The following is a 15,328-nucleotide window of genomic DNA, read 5'->3' on the forward strand; positions in this document are numbered from 1 at the left end:
TGTGTGTGTGTGCGTGTGCGTGTGCGTGTGTGTGTGTGTGTGCGTGTGTTTGTGTGCATGAGTGTGCATGTGTGTGTGTTGTTTTTGTATGCATGAACACATGTGGTGTAGGTACATAACAGATATGTATGTGTATGTGGAGGTCAGAGGTCAATTCCTATGTATTCATACTCCCCAACTTACCTTTTGAAGTAGGATTTCTCATGTGAACCCAAAGCTGCCAATTCCTAGTCTAGATAGCTCTCCATCTGACCAGTACTAATTCTCATGCTGCCACACAAAACTGGCATTTACATATGTGCTGGAAATCTGAAATCTTGTCTCCATACTTGTGAATCAAGAACTTACAAAGGGCCAACTCTGCAGCCCCTATATGTCAGTTTTCAGGAAGTTCACAAAACCATTTGTCAGCAGGCATTCACTACTTTATTTCAGTTTGTGAGATGTTGCTACATCATGAGGATTCTAAGAACACATCCCTCTTAATTTGTAAAGAAAAGATTAAGAAATGGCCTGCCTATTAAAACAATAGCAGACCGAGATAGAATAATTGAAATACTAAAACTTTTAACTAGTAACGTAAGGAAAGATGTGTCTGAACTCTTAGCTTTGGCCTTAGGAGGATTATGTGCTGTGACCTCTACCTTTCAGTAGCCTCTATTTTTGAAAACCAAGCATCTGGGTTTCATATTGCATATGTATGATATCAGTTTAAAGATATTTTAGTCATGGAGTTGAGAGGAGAATGTGTTCTGTACGAAAGGACTTAGCATAATGTTTAGGGCACTTGGCATCAGTAATGTTATTACAGACACAAGTATACAGCCCTCTATGTCATCTCTCCTTTTCCTAAAGCAGACTGTTGCACTCATTCTGAAACAGTGGAAATCCTGCCTCATTTGGCTATGGAGTGACTCTTCTTTCTGTTTATAGGCACCTTTTTAGATTGAATTATTTTTATTAATCTATTTCCATTATCTAAGTTCTTAATATCTTTCCTTATAATTTCTTCACTATCATTTATTTGTTCTTCTTGACAAATAGTATAACAATTTATCAATTTCTGTGCTTAGATTTCATCATAGTGACACCATTTCTCTTGAATATTTGTTCTCATAGACTTCACTAACAACTGATACCGCGTTTCTTTACATACCTGGCAACTTTTTTTTTTTTATTTTAAACTAGAAATTTTGAAGATACAGCAAGTTGCAGACTCCAGATTCAATTACCCTTTCATACAAAACCTTTTTTTCTCATGTGAAAAATTAAATTATTAGTTAACTGTGCACTATTTGTTTTATAATTTGTTAGAAATTTGCTTATGTCTTCAGACTGGCCATCAGCATATGATAGGTATTTAATCCTAGCTTCTCACTCTAAACTCTCTCTTTTTTTCATTTATTTATTTATTTATTTATTTATTCACTTTACATCACATTATCAGGTCCCTTCTACTCCCAGTCCCCATTCCCACATATCCTCGCCTAAGTCCCCAACTCCCCTTCTCCTCTCAGAAGGGGGAACCCCCCACCCCATATCACTCAATGGAAACAGAGCCAGAAAACAACAGCCAAACCTTAGATGGAACTCAGGGAGTTTTATGGCGAAGTGAGGGGAAGGATTGAGGTCTCTAAGCTCTCTTTAATATCTTTGTGTTAGAGAACAACTGTGATTTCTCCTTGAGTTTTCCTCCTGTGCAACTGCTGTTTTCTGCTAGTTTATTTTCATGCGTGTGAAATGAGAGGTCAGCCATGGATATGAAAGATATCACATGAGAAGTTCTGGGTCAGCGAACCATGCTTTTCCCTGCTTCAAGATTATTTTATTTCCAGTCCCCTTGTCAGCTTCAAAGTCTGTTTTCTAACACATCAAACCAACAGGCCTTCAGTTTTCTACATGAGTTCCAATAGTTATATAGACAGTGATGTGAAGTGACCCAGTGATAATACTTATAAAGAACACATATCTAAAAAAAAAAATTCTTTAAAGGTCACTCTCCAGCTTTTGTCTGTTATTTCTGGAAGCCTTCAAAGACTGGTCACTCCATTTTCCCAAAGTTTCTTTTACTTCCTTATTTATTTATTTATTTATTTATTATTTATTTATTTATTTATTTATTTATTTATTTATGTACCTACCTGAAAAGGAATTCATATAATACAAGGTTTTCTGGCATTGACAGGTCAGAATCACTGATTCTCTTCCAGTTTCTCCCATTGTAGGAGGACTCTGTGTTTCTCAGTTCTTAAATCTTTCCATCGTTTTATCTAAGTAGCTGCACTTTAAAATATTACTGTTGGACTAAAGAGACAACTCCATGGTTAGCTACACTGGCTACTCCTCTGGAGGATGGAGATTAGTTACCAACACACATGGCAATTCACAGCTACCTGTAACTGCAGTGCCAGGTGCTCTATGGCCATCTTCCTGTCTCTGGAGGTTCTATGTTCATGTGAAGTCTAGACAGGAAAAACACTTATACACATAAAATAAACTCCTCCACCCTCTCTATCTCTATCTTTCTAGCAATTTGTTCATTTAGAGTAAATAAGCCTACTGCTCATGCATAGCTCTTTCAGACTGAAAGAAATTCTCCAACAGTGCTTATTAAATGGATCGATTTTTTTTTCAGCATTTGTCTCCAGTTGCACTTAAATATTTTTTGGAAATGATTAAGTACATGCTTTTTCTAGTGATTGAAAAAGTACCCATGTTTCTATTTCCATTCATGGTCTTTATAAACAATTTCCATAGAATGGGTTTCTTCAGAATTGGAGTAGAAGCATAATTTCATGTGTGGTATTTTTACAGAACAGAAATAGTGACCTAGCATGCATTTATATGTATTTATAATGTATTCCTCAACATTTGATGCCAGCTGAACCTACACCCCAGCAATGAAAATAATCACAGAAGCGGTCTTGGACTGCTGACCAACACAGCTGCATTTGGTAGTTGCATGCTTGTTGACATGCTGACATTTGATTGACTGTGTTTTCCCATCTACCTCAGCTTGCTCAGTCAAGTAAACTTGGGCCATTGACTATTGCTGTTATATCTGCAAATGTGAACACTCTGTCTGCTTTTAAGAAATAAGTAAATAGGTAGTGCTAAGAAAACTTTCTAGCCTTTGTCTTATAACATAGCATCACTGTGAGACATGATGGCCTCTCTCTCCTTCCTTGTCACTGAAAAAAAAAAAAAAAGGTCACTGAACACCATCAAACCAATACCAAGCAAAAATTTAATTAGTCTCCATAAAGGGCCAGTGCTTATCTCGGCTATCATTTTAATTGAGATTGATTGAATGTACCTAAGAGTTCTCCTGGACAAGCAATATCACAATGAGAAAGGCACACAAATTCCAAAGGAGGGCCAGAATCACTTTTTCAGGTCTATTAGGACATCATTATAGGTATAATGATTATAACTAGGCCTCTCTCTATTTTTTTTAGAGTCCTCATGCACTCTGGAACTGAAATATGTACTAAATGTTTTCTCAAGGAGAAATCTAAATTGCTATTCTTCAAAACTATACTGGTTAACTGTGAACCAAGTGCCTACTAGGAGTTTCCAAAAACTCATACTCAAATGCTATTGTAAATATGTGGTTATTTTTTTAAAAGACTTAGGAATGTTTATAGAAAATAGAAAATGAATACGTGGTCAAAAGCAACTTTTTTTTTGCACTATAGACCAGTAATTTTATTGATCATCTGGTTATTTCATAGTTTATTTATGATGTAGCTGATTGAGCTGTAGTTGGCCTCATATGTAGAATTGTATCTATATGATTTCTGCATTTATGATTTAAATACTGTACATTTCAGTGTAACTTTCCATTTACTCATTAATTTATTCTTAATAAGCAACAAATTTTGGGTACATGATATTGCTTGGAGAAGGAAAATTTTTGTTAGAAGGAAGACATGGTCACAATATTGAGGAAGATAAGTGCTAAAACAGTTTCTCAGGTCAAATGTTTTTCTCCTCACATCTTTTACTTGGGTCAATTTTGTGAATGCTTTCTTCCTGCTGATTAAATAGCAGCTTCTTAAAAAAATATTTTAAAACTATTTATTGTCATTATGGGCTTAGAAGAAGAATGGAATTGGTACTGAAGTTCCCATTCTTCACATGGTATTGAAGAGTTTTCTGAACAGTTTTATTCCTTTCCTTCACCGGTTGTATTACATTTTCATGTATTTTTAGGGGATTTATTCCTTTCCTCTTTAATAGCCTCTATTGTCTTTATAGGATTGGATGTAATGTTTATCTTCTTATGCTTTGGCGAGGGTAGGGTATCCAGGGCTTTCTGTAGCTGGATAGGTGAGCTCTGGCGCGGCCATATTGCCCTGGCTCTTGATGACTGTGTTCTTATGCTTTCTCCCTGTTCTTGCCTGGTATTGGCTGGATGTTCCTGATTATAGCAGGACTCTTGGGGAGGCAGGAAGAGTCTGATAATTGGTTTCAGGGAACAGGACGCTGCTCCTCTTCACTGGCTCTGCCTCTGGCAAACTCAGCAGATAGGGGATCCGGCTAGGGAGCGGTCTAAGCTGAATGCTCCTGAGACTCAGCAGATAGGGGATCTGGCTGAGGAGGGGTCTAAGCTGGATGCTCCTGGGGCCCTACAAGGAAGGGAAGGAGAGCTGTGGGCAAGATGATAAAGGTCAGGGAGCAGTACACAGCTCACTTCTAGATTTAGAGTTTTCTGACGGCTATTAATATGGAAATGACACCAGGAGGATATACTGGTCAAAGTTCAAGGGAACAATTAAAGCTATAAAGATTGAGAATTGTTTATATATGAAAGACCATAGAAGCCATGAGCATTAATACAATTGGCTAGGAATATGCAGTTTATGTAAGGCCAAAGAAGCCATGGACAGTAAAGTAATTGGCTAGGAGGTGGCTGTGTATGTAAGTAAGGATATAGAAGCATGGACAGTAGTGCAATTGGCTAGAAAGTGTCTTCTTATGAAAAACCATAAAAGCCTTGGGCAGCAATGCAATGTAATTAATATAACTAATTAATGCTATTGGAAGAGTCTGCATATGTAGGTCCATAGAAGCCATGGGCAGCAATCCAGTTAGCTAGGAAGTGACAGAAAGTACGATGAGATGCTTTGACCGAGACTGAGACTGAAAGAACTTTACTGAGGCTTGAACAGAAGCAAAGTGATCTCAAGGACTTTGTTTGATTTTTATGTGCTCATTTAAGTTTGAAGCAAACATGGTAAAGTATTTCTACTTTTAATAATATTTTTGTTTGTTTGTTTTTTTGAGACAGGGTTTCTCTGCATAACTCTGGCTGTCCTGAAACTCACTCCGTAGGTCAGGCTGGCCTCGAACTCAGAAATCTGCCTTCCCCTGCCTCCCAAGTGTTGGGATTAAAGGCGTGCACCTCCACCACTCAGCCTTAATAATATTTCTTATTATATGATTTCCTTCTGCTGTGTAAATAATTCTCAGCATCTAATGAGTGCTTAACAGGTTTCAGGCATGGCAGAGATTTAAGAGGCATGTGTAAGAGAAGAAGAATGGGACAGGAATGCATAGTCTGTCGATAGGCATAGTAAATAAGATTGAATTTACACAGTGTCTTCCTCTCTCTTCACTTTCAAGCTTGTATGTCCATTTTCAAGTTGTGTATGTGCTATGAGACCCACTTTATGAAGATGATAGTGACCTAGGGCCATTTTGTTCCCTGCCCCTTTGCCTAGGTATCTTATTTCTTTTTACTCTTTATAGGCAAGTCATTATGGGCAGGCCATAGTCAAGGAAAATTGAATGGGCCCTGACTCCTGATTGGGTTATATACAGTGAATTTGTGGAAATGTTTTAAAAATAGAACCTCACAAATTCTCTATGTCATCAATACTCTATATTTATACAAGTACTTTTGCAATGCTACCCCATTCCTCCCCTCATCTAAGTTCTATCGATTGCAATGTTTAAGCTAACTCCCTCTGTGGGATGCTCTCACTTACTGAGATAGGAATTGATGATACTGAACTGCACCTCATCTGAAATATTTTGCAGTATATTGTGTATATACACCTTCTTCCACACCAAGAAAATACAGTTAGAGTATAAAGATGAAAACACGTATCAGTGATTAATTCATCAATTAATTCTTGATAACAGGTACAATTTTCTCACTATTAAAAGAAATGTAAACTATATCATGAATCTCAAAATAAGAACATACATATCAGTGATTAATTCATCGATTAATTCTTGATATCAGGTACCATTTTCTCACTATTAAAAGAAATGTAAACTGTATCATTAATCTCAAAATAAGAACATACATGGGCTGGACCTAGGCCTGCATGCTCATATCTTGCAGATGTACAGCTTGTCCTCCATGTCCATCCTGAACAACTGGAGCCAAGGCTATCCCAAAAATTGTTGCCCATATGTGGGATATGTTCTACTAGCTGGGCTGCCTTGACTGGCCTCAGTGGGAGACGGAGCATCTAGCCTTGAAGAGAATTGAAGTGCCAGGGTTTGTGGGGGGAGTTATACAGCAGGGCTCCTCCTCATCACATCTCCTCCAAACTGTAGCACTACTATTTATTTACTGATTTTTTTAAACCACTGAGTTCAATTACTATTATCACACACACACACACATACACACATGTGTATATATATATTATATATATATAATATATATATACATATATACATATAGATATATACATACTTATACACATGTATATATCTATATGTATATAGGTACTAATGGATCATTAGCTAGGACTGAGTCCTCAGAGCAAAACCTACTTGCAGTGTCTCGACTCATACAGTGCAATGTTTGATGTCAATCATAGGTGCTACAGTAGAGAGCAAAACTCACCAAGATAATCATTCACTTTCCAGAAAGAAGCAGAGGGGTGCAGCCTTCTTGGAAAAGACCGACACCTAGCTAGCTCACTCTTGTTACTTTACTCAAACACTCTACGAGGTTAACTGGGGCTAAGAAATGTTCCAGCTACCAAAGTTAGCTTGCCTTTGCTGCCTGTGAGAGCCGATGGATCATACAAATCTTAGTCCGTTTTGACCATGGCTAGCCATAATCAAAAGTAAGAACTCCAGGCTTGCCAGTAATACTTAGAACCAAGGTTGGTGGGGCAAGTTCTCACTTATCACCAAGTGCAGATTCTCTAAAGAGACATTTCTTCAGTGTTCGAACAGTCTCAAAGCAATTTCCCAGCTTCTACTGACGGACTCAAACATAGCAAAAGAACTGCTGAAATACTTCACTCAAAGCCTGACAAAAAGGCTTTATTATGATTTCCCTTGAAGCCAGACATAAAAGCTTTACTATACAGATCACTATAAAAATTATTTATAAAATACAAGAAAAGACCTTTGGGTAAGCACATCGAGAAAGAAAAACTGATTCCTAACACATTGCTGGACAATTTGGGTCTGATGCTCCTTTGTTATTTCAACAAAGATTGGAAAGGGTGAGAGTTGAAATTCCCAGCTTTTCTCATGATATCCAAGTAGTAGTAGTTTAGGGAAGCGTCAGATCGTCGTCGCAGAGAGTCATTGAAATTAAATGTGTCTCTAAGGCCCAGGGGTTGGAGGTCACAGCACAGAACTTCACCATGAATCCAATTAATTTAGGTCTAAACCTTGGCATTTCAGTTCAGAACTTTAACATGACTTCCACCTTTCTTGCTCTCTTTCTACTTTTATATTATTAATTACTTTATTTACTTACTTTACCCCCAGATCACACCTTCCACTCTGCTCTCCTCCCAGTCACCCTCTCTTATGTCCCTTCCCCTCCCCCATTCACCCTTTGCCCCTTTCTCCTCAGAAAGAGGCAGATTTCCCATGGATATCAGGCTGCCTTGTCATGTCAAGTTGCAGTAGGACTTAAGTGCATCTTCTCCTATTGATGTTAGACAAGGAGTACAGTTAGGGGAAAGAGATCTGAAGGCAGGCATACAAGTTAGAGACAGTCCCTGCTCTTGGGAAGACGCAGCTACATGATTGTTACATATGAGCAGAGGACACAGCTCTGTCTCATGGATGCTCTCTGGTTGGCAGTTCAGTCTCTGTGAGCCTCTGTAGGTCTATGTTAGTTGATTCTGTGTGTTTTCTTGTGCTGCTCTGGGCTTCTTGTAAACTGGGCTTCAGACCCAAAGAGTGGTTGGTTTCCCGTATTACTGGCTTGCCACTCTTGCTCCAGTGAGCACTTTGTGCCTTGCCATTTTGTAGAGTAGTCCTCCAGAGCTCTCAGTTAAGTAGGACTTTGATCATGAGTCTCCTCAGCATTCTGTGCAACACCTTCTAGCACTAGGAGAGCTAGGAAGCAGGGAGTTTGTTTCTATCCCAGTTCTCACAGGATTTCTTTATGCCATGGTTCTAAAGCATTACATATTTTCAACAATAAGGTCTTAATATTTAGTTGTGGTAGGCAACCATGCTGAATGTTTGTACTGTTTTGGAAGCCTCAGGAGCCTCTGTGACCAACATGTATAGAAGTAGCACATGCCTATACGAGATTTTTTTATTTAATGATTTATGTTTAGCAAGTTTCTAAAGGTAAGCAAGGATAAAAAGTAAACCAAGTCTACACTCAGTTGCTTCTAAAATATATACATATTAAAATAGCTATATCTTATACATCATATACTAATTTGTAGCTAGTTGTCTCTGCATATGAGATGACTATTTAATACAGTTAGAGAAAGGATGCTATAGGAAAATTTAATCAGATTTGTTTATTCTTGTTTGCACTTGGGTTTTTAAAATATCTTTTTATTAATTTAAAAAATTGTTCTGTGAGTAAGTGCCTGTGTAAGCATACATATACCTGTGCATCACTCGGTGTGTATGGGGGGTATCCTGTAGGTTCTAGAAATTGAATGGAAGTCAACTGGCTTGGAAGGAGGTACCTTTACCCACTGAGCCATATTGCTGGACACTCCAACTGATGTTTCTCATGGCTAACATGGGAGCTGACATACAGAGGAAACTCTAAATGTTTTTATTGAATGACCAGGATGTGAAGAAGTCTTCATACAAGAGATAAAATGAAGTCATTATTTAAAAACAGGACAAATATAGCAGGACTTAATAATGAAAGGACATTTAGTAATTGGGTCAAAACGAGCAAATACACCAAGGTGAGAAATTTGAATTTTTCTGAAGAATAATGGAACTGTCTTAGTACTTTAAAATGACAACAAATTTCAGTAACATAATAATTGATTAATAAAATAACTAAATGATAAAAAATCAGATCTCTAGTTGTCAGTAAATAGTTAATTTTTAATACAGTTTTATTCCACCTAAAGATCATTTCAAATGAGAGATCATAAATGTGATGGATAATCATTTGTCAATTTGACTGGATGAGTTAAAGCAAGCTGTTGAGCATATCTTTGAGTGACTGCCATGATCAACTTGAGGTGGAAAGACCTACCCAAAATGTGGACAGATTCTCATGGTGGCTTTTGCCTGTTTGCATTAGTTGCTTTTGCTCACAAGTGCATCCACTCTGTTGCTGCTTCACTGATCAGAACCTGGCTCCTTTGCTCTTCTATTGTGGACTGAAGATCAGGAGATCTTTAGGAATCTGAATATCCCCTTCGTAAGACTTGTTTAGATATATTTTCTTACAACTATAAGTAGATTTCTTGTCCTTCTGGCAACACATTGCTGCTTAATGTTTGTACCCAGAAAAATATTCTGGGAGGACCCTGCGAAGCAGGCATATACAGTGATAACAGTTCAAAATATTTTGTTTTAGAGGGTTGTATGGCATCTATTTTGCAGTTTCAGAACAACTGAATACATTTTAGAAAATGAAGAGATTGGAAATAAGTGTGGGGGTAGAAATGCAGACACACGTTGCCCATCATTAAAACCTTCCATATCACAGAATTGACCTTTGGGTGACTGAATTTGGTAGATTTGTGTCTATGCAGTAAGGAAAACATCTGTTGTATAGAGAAGGCCAGCCAGGAACAGGAAAGCACAGCCTTTCCCAGACACAGATGTACTCTGTCCGCATTTATAGCAGATAACTACCACTCGGAGAACTGAACCAGGAGACATTCATGTCAGATGCCAAACCAGCCATGGTTTTGTCCTTCTTGCTCCCAGTTTATACTCTTTCTTCAAATTTGAGCAGACAGTTATATGTTTCACTTTATATGTGTTTCCTAATAACTTTGAAATACCAAAGATGAGCAGCTGATTGCACCAGGAGAAGCAAATAAAAAATTCAACAGGAAAAAAAGGAATATGAAAGGCTGAAATTGAAATCACAATTCAGGCTAGTGGCTTTCAATCATTATGGCTGATATTTATAACTCTTTCTCTTACTGTGAAAGCTCAGTTCTGTTCATCACCTGACATACTAGCTCTGTCTTGATTATAACAAATAAAACCTCAGCTTTGTTCCTAAATGACTGTAGAATAAATACAAAAAGGAGATTGTGTGATTGCAACTTAGGGCTCACTGTGTAAAACAAGAAGCATAGAGCTAGGTTTATAAACGGAAGGGTCACCACAGTGTTCACAGGATCCACTGAATTATCTTCAGTTTTCTAGAGAAAGTGGTCGAAATATAGAAAAGGCTACTATCCTTTCCTAAATAGACAAAAATATCTCATTAGCGTACAACAATAATTAAGTCTTTATTAAGTTGTAAACTTATTTGTATACCAAAGACTTGCTTTTAAGTAAATTTCTTTGTAATTTATGATTTTTTTAAAAGTCCTTTTTGCTGGTAAGAGTTGACAATAATTCTAAAACACAATTGCTTCTCTTTCAAAAAGTACAAAAATACAAAACCACACAAAATATATATCACAAACAAATCATGTTTTACTGGTGAATTGCAACAAGATAAAATTTCCACAGCAAAACTAGAAAATTAAAACCTTAAAATTAAGGATTAATTTCACCACAGAACTCACAATATCTATCCAATTGTGATATGTGCATTTTCAAAATAAAGTGGTAATACAACACTTCCTCCTTCCAGAATTTACGCTGTTCCACAACATATCCAGAAGGGACAACTGACTGATTTATAGAACAGGATAGAACAGAGGAACATCTGTTCATTCTTTGGTCCCTTCATGGAGACAACCCAGTACATATAAAGAAAGCAGATGTGCACATTTCCTTAATTCCATACTTGGTGATACTGATCAGCTTTGAGTAAATCTAAACATTTTAGGGGCCTATGATATCCTCAGTTCATTTAGATAGCAGACATCAGGGCTAAGGAAGATGATTATCAGGTTTAGCCAATCTGTGTTGGGAGGCTTCATGTACCCCAGCATAGCACGAGTATGGCTCACACATTTGTACATTACACTGTCATATCATGATCTAAAGGTTGGAAACCATGCTTCTGAATCTACCTCCCAATTATCTAGGCTCTCTTTTGAAAGGAACAAAAATAACATGACAAAATGTTAGTATTCCATGTAAATATCTAGATATTACATTTTATAGCTCTAGACATACAAACACATGCCAATGTGCATGTGTGTGTGCATGTACATAAACACACAAACACACACACACAGAGGGGGTGGAGAGGGAGGAAGAAAAGGAGATATAATAGCATAGGGCATTGTTCAGTGGCAAACAATGGTACAGCCCTTTAGGGATAAAGAATAAATTATTTCTTTCTTGGGCCCAGTACCCAGCATTTTGAGTTAACAACATATTTAACAAATGAACAAATGATACATTACAAATTTGATTTTATTGATTAGATGGTATAAATAAACTATAATGACAGAAAATAAGGATTACATTTTAGGCTTGACTTGTATTTGATAACTCGACTATAGTTTTTGGGAAACAGAGACAGGCAAAGGAAATCCTTTTTGTTTTTTCACTAAAATGGCATAGTTGGGCTTCTTACGTGTTGAATTTTATATTATGGCACACTATAGATATATCTTATTTTATATTTTAGAATTTTTGATTATATTTCCAAAGCATTTTTCTGGGAGTAGGCCAATCACCAGTCTCTCAAAGCAATTCCTTCTCCGCTCCCGACATCCAGCCAAACTCCCTTTTTTTGGTAGTACTGAAACCTGACCCTGAGTCTCCAAACATGCAGGCAGGTGATCAATTGCTAAGTTATGCCCTTAGTCCATGACACATGATTCAGGACCTGATAGACATTTGAATGATTGTGACTTTTTGGCTCTTGTAAATTATGTAATTATGTAAATTCATTTACAAATTTTTACTTGAACAATATATATTCATCTAGGGATTGTCTAGAGTGGAATTTAGTAGAGAATTTTTTTTTTTTTTATGGAAAGCTTGCCAACTCCCACAAGAGTCACCTCCCTGAGCCGTGAAGACCTTGCACCTCCTTAGAGTATTAGAAACTCACTCTACCTCCCCTTCCTCACACTCGGGTAAGACTTTGCTCTAAACCTGTGCTTCAGATGACAGGGATAAACCATGATAGGCTGCTAAGGTGAGAGGTGGCTCCAGATGAAAGGTTATGAAGGGTATTCATAAATACAAATGGATTTCAGCTTATGCCAAGAGACTATATACTTCAGAATTTACTAGTTATCCTAGAGTGCAGGTATGGCATAGTGGAAATATGATCTAGGAATAGTTAGTCTCAGAACTAATGCTATTAAGAGTCTCTTTTGAAAAGACATCCAGAGCTCAAATGGATTTGGTGGAAAAAACTCCAAAGGTATGATAAGAGTCTTATTTTAACTGACTGAAGGGGAGGTTAGCTTTAAATCCAAGTGTGAATTTTTTGAGTTGGTTAGCCTGTCTTCAATCAAGTGCAAAAGGCTGAATGAATGTTCAGAGCTGAACATTCAAGACTAATAACATATACGGGATGCTCACATCCCCTCTGACATGTGCTGAGATGGCTTTAAAACCTGTATCTTCCAAAAATCTTGGTAGTGATTGAATAATAAAATAAAATAAGTTTAAAAAACAGACATTATTCTGCCATCTTTGCTTGAACCTCTTTATTAGGAATATATTTCATGGTTCCTTCCTCAGAAATAACACATATTTCTGCTGTAATTATTTGGAGCATTGGCATAATTTACAATTCTAGACAAGGAATAGAGTTTATGAGAGAGGCAGAAAACTCCATGAACAAAAATGTTTACAATATGCATGCATCTATTTCTCACTTTCTTCCATTGCTAACACCTTGACCCTTATTCAGATGGATGGATATTTAATCCCATTTTCAAGGTTTCTACTGTGTCCCTTTCTTGGTTAGCCCTGACTAAATGTTCTGTTCTTTCTAGAAGTTCACTTCTGGATCTCTGAACCCAGTTTAGGTCAGGAGTCTCTCATACCTTAACACTTGTGGGAATATCAAAATGAACACACTTCACCCATTTCTGGGTCTAGGACTTCCAGTTATAATGCTAACTCTCTCTCTCTCTCTCCTCTCTTCTCTCTTTCCCTCAATAGTCTCTTTCACTCTTCTCCATCACCTCTGAAGGGAACTCTGTTCACTATATGTTAACTTTATAAAAACAAAAGTGTAAGATACAATTGATTGAGACTGGAGTCATAGACATACTGCTATAACTAATTAGATAAATTATACAGAGACACAGTAAAAACCATTAATTCTCACAATTAAGTGAGACCGTGAATACAATTTCCTAGAAAAATGATAACTTAAACAATCGGAGTGAGAATTAGTGGATTGAAGTCAGGGTAAATGAAATAGTCATAATTAATACACACATATACACACAAACACAAAGAGAGGGGGACATATTAACAGTGATATTATTATTTGAAAAAGAGGGTCTATCTTTGTCTTATACAGCAATTTGCTTGTCAATTAACATATAATATATATATATATATAAAATGATAAATTCAAAATTTTCCATGAAGAGAATTCTCAGCAGGAAGGAGATTTACTTTGCCCAGAGGGGTCAAGCCAGAGGCTATGTCTAGATTGGCAGAGGACAGCAATGAGCATCTCTAAAGGAGTGGTTCTTATGAAAAAAAGTGGGAAGCCTCTGTTAGGATGAGTTGGTATGTCTTGATTGGACATGTTAGTCAGCATGGCCATATAATGAATTTGGATTGCTAGACCTTGATACTTTGACGGTTGGAAATTTGTAGTCAGCCTTAGGAATGAGTCCAGCATAAGGAAGTAGCCAAATAAGGGAATGAACCTTGGTGGCTAGCTTTGGGAATGTAATCTAACAGTTTATCAAGGGACAGAGAAGGGCGAGGACAAGGCTTTGTGGTACCATGTTTGCAATTCTTGAGCTTGTTCTTCATTCCAGAAGTTTTAGTTTATGTTGGAAGGTACAAGAGGGTAAAAGTAAGCACTGGAGAAATGCTTTGTTGTAGGTGTTGGGTCAGGATGGAGAGACAGTATCTCAGTTTCTCAACTGAGAGTTCTGGATCACCCCTACCTTACAGGCTTACAGAGAAACAACTATATTTTCAATGTGAGTAACCTGCTTACTGCTCTATGGATAGTGAAGGAACGGCTGGAAGAGACATGGAACCTGAGTCCACTTTTGAGCTTTTGAGAATTCAGTCTTATTCCTCTGCATCGTAGGAGATATTTTCCATGCCTTCTTTTTAGTTTGTGGGCACATTTGCAGCTTTGCATTTGGTACTCTGATACATCTCCATGTTGTTATTTCTGACTTGAACATTGGTGCAGAAAGTGAGCCATTTTCAGTCTCTAGATATGCCAACCGCTAAGGATGCCTGCTGAGTTTATGATAAAATGCTACACCATGGGGACTGAATTTACCATTGCTGCTGATCAGGCTCTGATCATTCCCAAAAGGGCTGATATGGGGTTGCATACACACACCCTATTCTTACAAACAATTGAGACTTTATCACCAAGAGTAAAACTAATGATAACTAATTTTTTCTTTTGACACTATTTTGCCTACACAGATCAAGTATTGACTATTTTGTGTGAACCGCCTAGCATTGAATTGAAAATAAACAGAATAAGATTCATCTGTACTGTTCATAAGCAGAAAAATGGACTTTTCCAAATAGATTGGATTAAAAACATAAACTTGAACTCTTTCTCTCGGTACAAATTACCTGAGGAGGGAAAAATGTGGTTGATGCAAGATTTTGCTAATATTGAATGCTTGTTTATTTGTTGTCATTTAAAATAAAGCAAAAATAACTGAAATAAAAATCATATTCAAGCCGGGCGGTGGTGGCGCACGCCTTTAGTCCCAGCACTTGGGAGGCAGAGGCAGGTGGATTTCTGAGTTCGAGGCCAGCCTGGTCTACAGAGTGAGTTCCAGGACAGCCAGGGCTACAC

Source organism: Mastomys coucha, unplaced genomic scaffold (assembly GCF_008632895.1).
Source record: "Mastomys coucha isolate ucsf_1 unplaced genomic scaffold, UCSF_Mcou_1 pScaffold21, whole genome shotgun sequence".
Lineage (NCBI taxonomy): Eukaryota > Metazoa > Chordata > Mammalia > Rodentia > Muridae > Mastomys > Mastomys coucha.